Source organism: Triticum aestivum, chromosome 5B (assembly GCF_018294505.1).
Source record: "Triticum aestivum cultivar Chinese Spring chromosome 5B, IWGSC CS RefSeq v2.1, whole genome shotgun sequence".
NCBI lineage: Eukaryota > Viridiplantae > Streptophyta > Magnoliopsida > Poales > Poaceae > Triticum > Triticum aestivum.
In genome coordinates, this window is record NC_057807.1 from 499668288 (window position 1) to 499677909 (window position 9622).

The following is a 9622-nucleotide window of genomic DNA, read 5'->3' on the forward strand; positions in this document are numbered from 1 at the left end:
AGTTGGTAGAAGCTATTCCAACTAGTAGTGCTGATCATAACACTTCTATTAAAATGCTTAAGGAAGTTATTTTTCCGAGGTTTGGAGTCCCTAGATATTTAATGACTGATGGTGGTTCACACTTTATTCATGGTGCTTTCCGTAAAATGCTTGCTAAATATGACGTTAATCATAGAATTGCATCTCCTTATCACCCACAGTCTAGTGGTCAAGTAGAATTGAGTAATAGAGAGCTCAAATTAATTTTGCAAAAGACTGTTAATAGGTCTAGAAAGAATTGATCCAAGAAACTTGATGATGCGTTATGGGCCTATAGAACTGCATATAAGAATGCTATGGGTATGTCTCCGTATAAAATGGTTTATGGAAAAGCATGTCACTTACCTCTCGAACTAGAACATAAGGCATATTGGGCTATTAAAGAGCTCAACTATGACTTCAAACTTGCCGGCGAGAAGATATTATTTGATATTAGCTCACTTGAGGAATGGAGAACCCAAGCTTATGAAATGCCAAGTTATTCAAAGAAAAAGTTAAAAGATGGCATGACAAAAGGATACAAAAGCATGAGTTCAATCTAGGTGATTATGTATTGCTATACAACTCTCGTTTAAGATTTTTTGTAGGAAAACTTCTCCCTAAATGGGAAGGCCCTTACGTTATCGAGGAGGTCTATCGTTCCGGTGCCATAAAAATCAACAACTTCGCAGGCACAAATCCGAAGGTGGTAAACGGTCAAAGGATCAAACACTATATCTCAGGTAATCCTATAAATGTTGAAACTAATATTATTGAAACCGTAACCCTGGAGGAATACATAAGGGACACTTTCCAGAATGTTCCAGACTCCGAAAAGGAATAGGTATGTGTTACGGTAAGTAAACCGACTCCAAAACAAATTCTAAGGCAATATTTCTCCGTTTCGGAATATTTAGAAAAATAGAAAAATAAGTAGCAGTCCAGGGAGGACACGAGGCTTCCACGAGGGTGGAGGGCGCGCCCTACCCCCTGGGCGCGCCCCCTACCTCGTGAGCACCTCGTGTGCCCTCCGGGCTCCGTTTTCTTGCACGATACGTATTTTGGTCGTTAAAAATTCATTATATATTCTCCCGAAGGTTTTGACTCCCGTATCACGCAAATATTCTCTATTTTCTTTTCGAGCTGTTTCCATTGCAGATCTGAGGATTTCGGAGACTCGATCATCCTTCTATGAGGGTGAGCCTATGCCACGGAAGGTGGACTACAAGCTTGTATCATCAACAACACCTCCACCGCCAACAACAAAGAAGGAGACATAATCACATGGGTATGGGCACTCCCCTTGGCAACTGCCAAGCTTGGGGGAGGTGCCCCGGTAACGTATCACCATCACAACTTCTACATTTACCGTTTTTCTTAGTTCAGTCCTATTAGTAGTATCTTGATTTAGTAGAATAAAGTCATGGCATGATCTAGTTTTGAGTTTTGCTTTATGATCTTTCTTTGTAATCAAGTCCGTGAGCTATATAATAAAGATTAGTGTTGAGTCAAGGGTTTGATTACTTTGCCATGATCTTGGGTGAATAAAGAAAAGAATAAAAAGAAACAAAGAGTTCATATTGATCTTATTGAGAGTAATGACTTCACATAGAAAGATTATGATGTTTAAAAAGTTGTTGGGAGTTGGCAAATATAGCTTTGCTCATCGTTGCAATTAATAGGAAGTAATAAGGAGAGAGAGGTTTCACATATAGATATATTATCATTGACATCTTTTATGATTGGGAGCACTCATTAAAATATGATATGCTAAAGAGTTGATGTTGGACAAGGAAGACAACATAATGAGTTATGTTTTCTTGTATCTGAGATAAAGTATATTGTCATGGATCTCCTAACATGTTGAGCTTGCCTTTCCCCCTCATGCTAGCCAAATTCTCAGCACCAAGTAGAGATACTACTTGTGCTTCCAAATACCTTTAAACCAGTTTAGCCATGAGAGTCCACTATATCTACCTATGGATTGAGTAAGATCCTTCAAGTAAGTTGTCATCGGTGCAAGCAATAAAATTGCTCTCTAAATATGCATGACTTATTAGTGCAGAGAAATAAGCTTTGTACGAACTTGTTGTGGAAGTAATAAAAGTGAGGGACTGCATAATAAAGTTCCACATACAAGGGGCAATATAATGTGATGTTCTTTTGCATTAGGATTTTGTGCATCCAACCATAAAAGTGCATGGCAACCTCTGCTTCCCTCTGCGAAGGGCCTATCTTTTATTATTATCTTCTATATTATGCAAGAGTCATGGTGATCTTCACCTTTCCTTTTTCATTTTATCCTTTGGCAAGCCCAGCATGTTGGAAAGAACATGATATATATATATATATCTAATTGGATGTAGGGGAGCATGAATTATTATTATTGACATTACCCCTGAGGTAAAAGGTTGTGGGGCAAAACTATAAGCCCCTATCTTTCTCTGTGTCCGATTAAAACTCCGTAACCACAAGTATTGCGTGAGTGCTAGCAATTATGAAGGACTAAGTGATAGTTGAGTATGTGAACTTGCTTTTAAGCTCTGACATAGACTCTTTCCGATGTTATGATAAATTGCAATTGCTTCAATCACTGAGGTTATACTTTGCTAGTGCCCAATAAAGTTTCTGATTCATACTTTTGCATTGTGAAAAGATCATCACTTGAACATAAGTAATCATATGACAAATCTTTATATGTTGCTGATTATGAGAATAATCATGATGCCTTCATGTCCGTATTTTATTTTTATCGACGCCTCTACCTCTAAACATGAGGACATATTTATTGTTATCGGCTTTTCGCTTGAGGACAAGCGAGGTCTAAGCTTGGGGGAGTTGATACGTCCATTTTGCATCATGCTTTTATATCGATATTTATCGCATTATGGGCTGTTATTTCACATTATGTCATAATACTTATGCCTATTCTCTCTTATTTTACAAGGTTTACCATGAAGAGGGGGAATGCCGGCAGCTGGAATTCTGGCTGGAAAAGGAGCAAATATTGGAGACCTATTCTGTGCAACTCCAAAAGTCCTGAAACTCCACGGAATATCTTAAAATAAATAAAGAAAAATCATCGCCAAAGATGAAGGCCAGGGGGCCCACACCCTGCTCACGAGGGTGGGGGCGCGCCCCCTCCCCCTGGGCGCGCCCCCTACCTCGTGGGCCCCCTGGTGGCTCTACGATGCCCATCTTCTCCTATATGAGCTCTTTCGATGAGAAAAAAATCAGAAGCAACCTTTCGGGACGAGACTCTGCTGCCACGAGGCGGAACCTCGGCGGAACCAATCTAGGGCTCCGGCAGAGCTGTTCTGCTGGGGACACTTCCCTCCAGGAGGGGGAAATCATCGCCATCATCATCACCAACGCTCCTCTCATCGGGAGAGGGCAATCTCCATCAACATCTTCATCAGCACCATCTCATCTCCAAACCCTAGTTCATCTCTTGTATCCAATTCTTGTCTCCAAGTCCGGGATTGGTGCTAGTAGGTTGCTAGTAGTGTTGATTACTCCTTGTAGTTGATGCTAGTTGGTTTATTTGGTGGAACATTATATGTTCATATCCTTTACGCTTATTATTACCCCTCTGATTATGAACATGAATATGCTTTGTGAGTAGTTACGTTTGTTCCTGAGGACACGGGAGAAGTCTTGCTATTAGTAGTCATGTGAATTTGGTATTCGTTCGATATTTTGATGAGATGTATGTTGTCTAACCTCTAGTGGTGTTATGTGAACGTCGACTACATAACACTTCACCATTATTTGGGCCTAGAGGAAGGCATTGGGAAGTAATAAGTAGATGATGGGTTGCTAGAGTGACAGAAGCTTAAACCCTAGTTTATGCGTTGCTTCTTAAGGGGCTGATTTGGATCCATATGTTTCATGCTATGGTTAGGTTTACCTTAATACTTTTATTGTAGTTGCGGATGCTTGCAATAGAGGTTAATCATAAGTGGGATGCTTGTTCAAGTAAGAACAGCACCCAAGCACTGGTCCACCCAAATATCAAATTATCAAAGTAACAAACGCGAATCATATGAGCGTGATGAAAACTAGCTTGATGATATTCCCATGTGTCCTCGGGAGCGCTTTTCCCATTATAAGAGTTTGTTCCGGCTTGTCCTTTGCTACAAAAAGGATTGGGCCACCTTGCTGCACCTTATTTACTTTTGTTACTTGTTGTTCATTACAATTTACCTTATCACAAAACTATCTGTTACCACTTATTTTAGTACTTGCAGAGAATACCTTGCTGAAAACCGCTTATCATTTCCTTCTGCTCCTCGTTGGGTTCGACACTCTTACTTATCGAAAGGACTACGATAGATCCCCTATACTTGTGGGTCATCAGTCCCTGCTGCCAGGTGGAGGAATAATTATTTTCCACATAATAAGGAGGCACTTCCTTGCGGCTGCCGTGGACCCATCTGTCAGCCTCTTCACGTACAGTATTCTTCCGATGGAATTCGGTCGTTGACCACATTGACCACGCCGCGCTGAGAGCACCACGGCGGTGGATGACGGCGAGGCCTAGGAAGGGGACGACGTGGAGCCGAGAAAGACACGGTAGTGGATGCCCACACGGAGAGGAGTACGAGGGTTCACTGGTTCGGCTACGCTGTCGTCGCCGCAGAATAGTAGGGGGTGTGGGTGAGTGGAGTGGAGGGATGGCTTGGCCAGCGGTGGGAGTAGTATGGAGGTGGTGAGGCCTCCGCGGTAGCACAGCTGGCCACGGTAGGCAGGAGTAGGCGGCACGACCGGCGCTGCTTTGGGAGGCTGGAGCAAGAAGACCAGAGGTTGAAGAGGCACTACGGCCGTTGGATGGACATCGTACGGTCAATCGAGCTAGAATAGTGCATATTGACTAAGTTGACAAAGCCCTTCGTCCCCGTCAACTTAGTGGACATCGTATGGGGAGTATTCTTTTTTTTTGGGCGTAATAAGGAGGCACTTCCTTGTGTGCGAAGATATAGCTGGCGGGTCTGAGCTGTCAGCGGCGGTAACGTTTTTTCCGCAAAATATAGAGGCCCTTTCGGTGGGTCCCAGATGTCAGGTGGAGGAATCATTATTTTGCGCATAATAAGGAGGCATTTCCTTGCATGCGGCCGTGGACCCAGCTGTCAGCCTCTCCACGTACAGTCCACTTCAGATGCATGTCGGTCATTGACCATGTTGACCACGCCACGCTGAGAACACCAGGGTGGTGGATGACGGCGAGGCCTAGGAAGGGAATGACACAGAGGCAGGGAAGACTTGGCAGTTGTTTCCCACGTAGAGGGGAGTACGACTATACGAGGGTTTACTGGTTCGTCTACCGTCGCCGGTGAATAACAGCAGGTGTGGGACTATGGGTGAGTAGAGGGATGGCTAGGCCCGCGATGGGAGTACGGTGGGGCGGTGAGGCCTGCGCGGCAGCACAGCCGGCCGTGTGGAGGAGGGAGCAGGCAGTCCCGCCGGCGCTTGTTTGAGCGGCTGCAGTAGGAAGAGTAGAGATTGAAGAAGCACAACGGCCATTGATTGGACATCCAACAATATACATGCCATCTGTGGAAAGCCTCAAATCTGTGGAAAACAGCATACAGCCCATCTGCCATTATTTCAAATAGTTTACAGCCCATTTGCTAATTCTTACGGGTTTTTTTGGAGCCCATATTCTTTTTGTTAGCATTACAACCCATATTGTGGCCACAGTTAAAAAATTATACGAAATTTTGCATATGTCGGTGCGGTCTGAACTATTTTTAATCCCCAAATTTCGTGTCACATTAAGACCAATTTAAAAAATAAATGTATATCAATATAAAATCCAATAAATTGTCCACGCATAAAAATCAATGCAATTTAAAATCTCGAAATGAAAAAAGATATTTGAAACTAATTGCCAGTTTGATGTGTTTTAAAAATGTACAACCCATTTCTCATTACTGATAGGCCATTTTCTCGGCCAACCGAATGAAGCTCTCCTCGTCTTGAAAGATTTGCAGCCCAACAGGCCTAGTAAAGCGACTTACTTGACAAATCACAAAAAAACTGGGCTAGCCATTTTCAGAAAAAAAAACTACTCGGCTGGTCTGTGGTAAACATAAAAGAAAAGGCTGTCTAGACAGGCCAGAGTGTCCCGCACAGCCCAGTTGACACCCTGCTTCCGTCTCAAAAAAAATTAGATAAATGCCACTCCAATTATGGCGATTCATAAAAATTCCACTGCAATTTTCAAACTTTGAAAAATGCCACTGCAATTTTTGCAAACTTTGAAAAACGCCACTGCAGTTTGCAAACTTTGAAAAACGCCACTCCAGACTTCGAAAATGCCAATAGAAATGGCATGAAATGGCATTTTTCAAAGTTTGGAAATTGCAGTGGCATTTCTCGGAGGTATTTATCAAATTAACCCAAAATAAAAATAAATGGGCGAGCTGCTGGGTCCCTAGTGTCAGCCGCTCGTTGTGCAATTCTCTCGTTTATTGACTACATTGACAATGGCATGGGACCCAGATGTCAGAAATCCACTAGGAGGAGCCATTTTTTATTGGCTTGAAATAAGGAGGCACTTGCTTGCGTACTGCCATGACCTTGGCGGGTCCCTGTTGTCATCCTCTCCACGTACAATCATCTCCTGATTGTGTACGCCTCAACTTGCTAGGCCCACAAGTCAGCCTCTAAACCCGTGGAGGACAAATACAACCCATTTAAAAAAATAACAGCCCATTCCATGCGTTCAAATGGAAAGTTCAACATTCAGAGCAAAGTAACAGGTCTGATCCACATATAGAGTACTGAACTTCCACGTTGACAACCATCATAGCCAAGTTAACTATCTACTCCCACTAGACAAGTACTAACTTACTCTTAGCTAACTAGACGATGCCGGACGCCATCTGTGGTACACTCTAAACGCCGACACCGACATCCTGCGCCTCACCTCGTATTTGCCAGAGGTGCGATAGGGCGCGTTGCTCGCGCGCGTTGGCCCTTTCCATGCCAGCGTGGTCCACCGAAGCTTCGGCTTCCAAGCGGGAACCCACTTGATGAGCTGGTAGTAAAAATCGGGGTCGCGAACACGTGCGTACCCGACAGCCTCCAGGGCTATTTACCGGGCGCCGGCCTCCACGTAGTCGGCCCAGTTGCGGGCGCTCTGCTCGTGACTCATAGCGTCGGTGCGCTGCTGTTCCATGTCCCGCTAGTGGCACAAATCGGCAATACGCTGCTCCTCCGACAGGCGGTCGCGCTCCAACAACTCCTGCTCCTCCGCCATGCGGTCGCGCTCCAACAACTCCTCGATCTGCGCATTGCCATCTAAAGACAGATAGAATGCCTCCTCCCTCCGTCTGCCTTCCGGTGAAAAACCGAACACTAGTTCCGGCGGTGACCGCCTCTGGCGTCGCCTACCGCGGACGGGCGGGGGCATGGCGGACGTGGCGAGCGACGTCGGGCCGGTGGGGGCTTATGAGGATATGGCGAGTTGGGTCACGGTGGCACCGGAGAAGGCTGAGAAACAGTACTTATAGGGGGAAGGTAGCGCGACGGTCATCGGAATTCAATGCATAATGGCTTAGCGCGCCAGCTTGTCGTGGAAAACTAGGGAAATTGAAATTATGATTGTGCTGTCCCGTCCCGTCTGGGTCGCACGCCGGCATGGCGGTCAAACAAGTGCACTCGAATCATCTCCCTCCTTGTCAATAATGATTCCACAGATTTAAAAAGCCCGCAACAGTTAAAGCGTATCTTTTTTTGCATCAGTTAGTTGCCTTAATTACGGCCGGCTGCATGCAGGCACTCAGAATCGCTCGCAGGCAGTACGCGAAGCAGCATGCAATGAGTCGCAGCCGAGGGCACGCATGCAACGACTTAAATCGCTGGAATTAATTAGGCTTAAACTTCTGCATGCCGTTAACTATTGCCATTCCTTGGTCTTGCTGCTTTGCTCACGGGACTAATAAACCCGGATGGAGGGAGTACCTTGGTTGGTGAGAGGTTTGAATTAAGCCCAGCAAACCGGAAAGGAGGTACTAGTACGTGCGTGATCCGCTATTTATTCGTGTAGGATCGAGTAGGTCGTTTCTTGAATTGAGCCCTGCAAACCGGAAAGGAGGTAGTACGTGCGTGATCCGCTATTTATCTGTGTAGGATCAATAGTGTAGCTTGTCAGTTTCTTCAGAGGTAGGAATTTTTATCCGTGTAGGATCGATAGTGTAGCTTGTCAGTTTCTTCAGAGGTAGGCATTTTTATCCAAAAAACTGCCACTTCACATCTTGCGTCGCAAATAAAACTGCCAGGAGCGCATTTGTAGGCTAGCTAGTGATCGATCAGTAACTTGTAAACACTGAGCGAACAGAAATAAGTAACTGTTAATGCATCTCAATGATTCACAGATCATATACAAATATGTAGCTCCAAAAGCAAAGTTCAGCCACTTCGGATCTTGCGTCGCAACTAAAACTAACTAGTACGATTCCCATACATAAGATCAACATGTTAATGCATATCAATGATTCACAGATCATATACAAATATGTAGCTCCAAAAGCAAAGATCTAGAAAAAACATCTGTCCTTCCTACTAACATGGACGCTTCTATTGGCCAACATTCAGTACAGACTGAAAGACAAATTTGTTTGTGAAGTCTACAATTCCTCCAGCAAACGTAAGTGGTTTCACCAACAGCTGGAACCATGAGAATGAACCACACATGATGGAGGAACATCCACTGCAATATGATTTGGTCTTCTCTCGATCACACTGCGAGACTATTTCGGAATACAAACTTTAACTTAGGCAAAATGATGCCCATTGTATAATCAAACCAAAGCAATGAAGCACCAACTGTTGGCCAGTAAATAGTACATCACTACTTTTCTGCAGTCCATGAAGTGACTATCCAATCTTTGTGTCTATTTTCAAATGGCACTGCATGCAGTGACTATACTATTCTCTTATGCAGTTCAACCAAAATTGCGGATACTTTGTTTGTTTGCCAAATAGCAACGGGCAGACATCTCTGTCTGCACAAATATCAAGCAGCTAGTAAACATATCAAGCAACTAGCAAACCACTAGTATCACTATCTAATGACAGTACAAAAAGAGTAGCAAGATAGTAGCAAACCATGTACCTTCGTAATGAACAGCTCATAGTACCACCAATTGGATATAAAGGTTTGGAAAAAACATGCTCCTAATGTTGAACGAGTTGGACTTTTTGTGCAGCTCCACTAAAATTGATCATCCCTGTTTGCATAGATATTGAAAGTGTGATTATTATAAAAGTGGCACTAGTTGAAGCATAGACTCACAAATATAAGCATTCCAATTTATTAATGGGAAAAGGTAGCAAACTGTTTCTAACCACCTGTTTGAAGGAATAAATAAAGCAACATCGGCTGATGTCAGGAAGGCATACATTGTTTTTTCTGAAAAACTGAGCCATTCCTGACCTTTCCTCTTCTTTTAAGCAAATTTTGTGCAGTTCTACTAAAATAAAATGCCATCACCGCCTTGACAATTCAGTGACACTGTACAAAAGGGAATGACTTAACATTACATCATGATGTCAGGTATGTAGTCGACAGGCATTAGAGACAAACATACAGACCTCC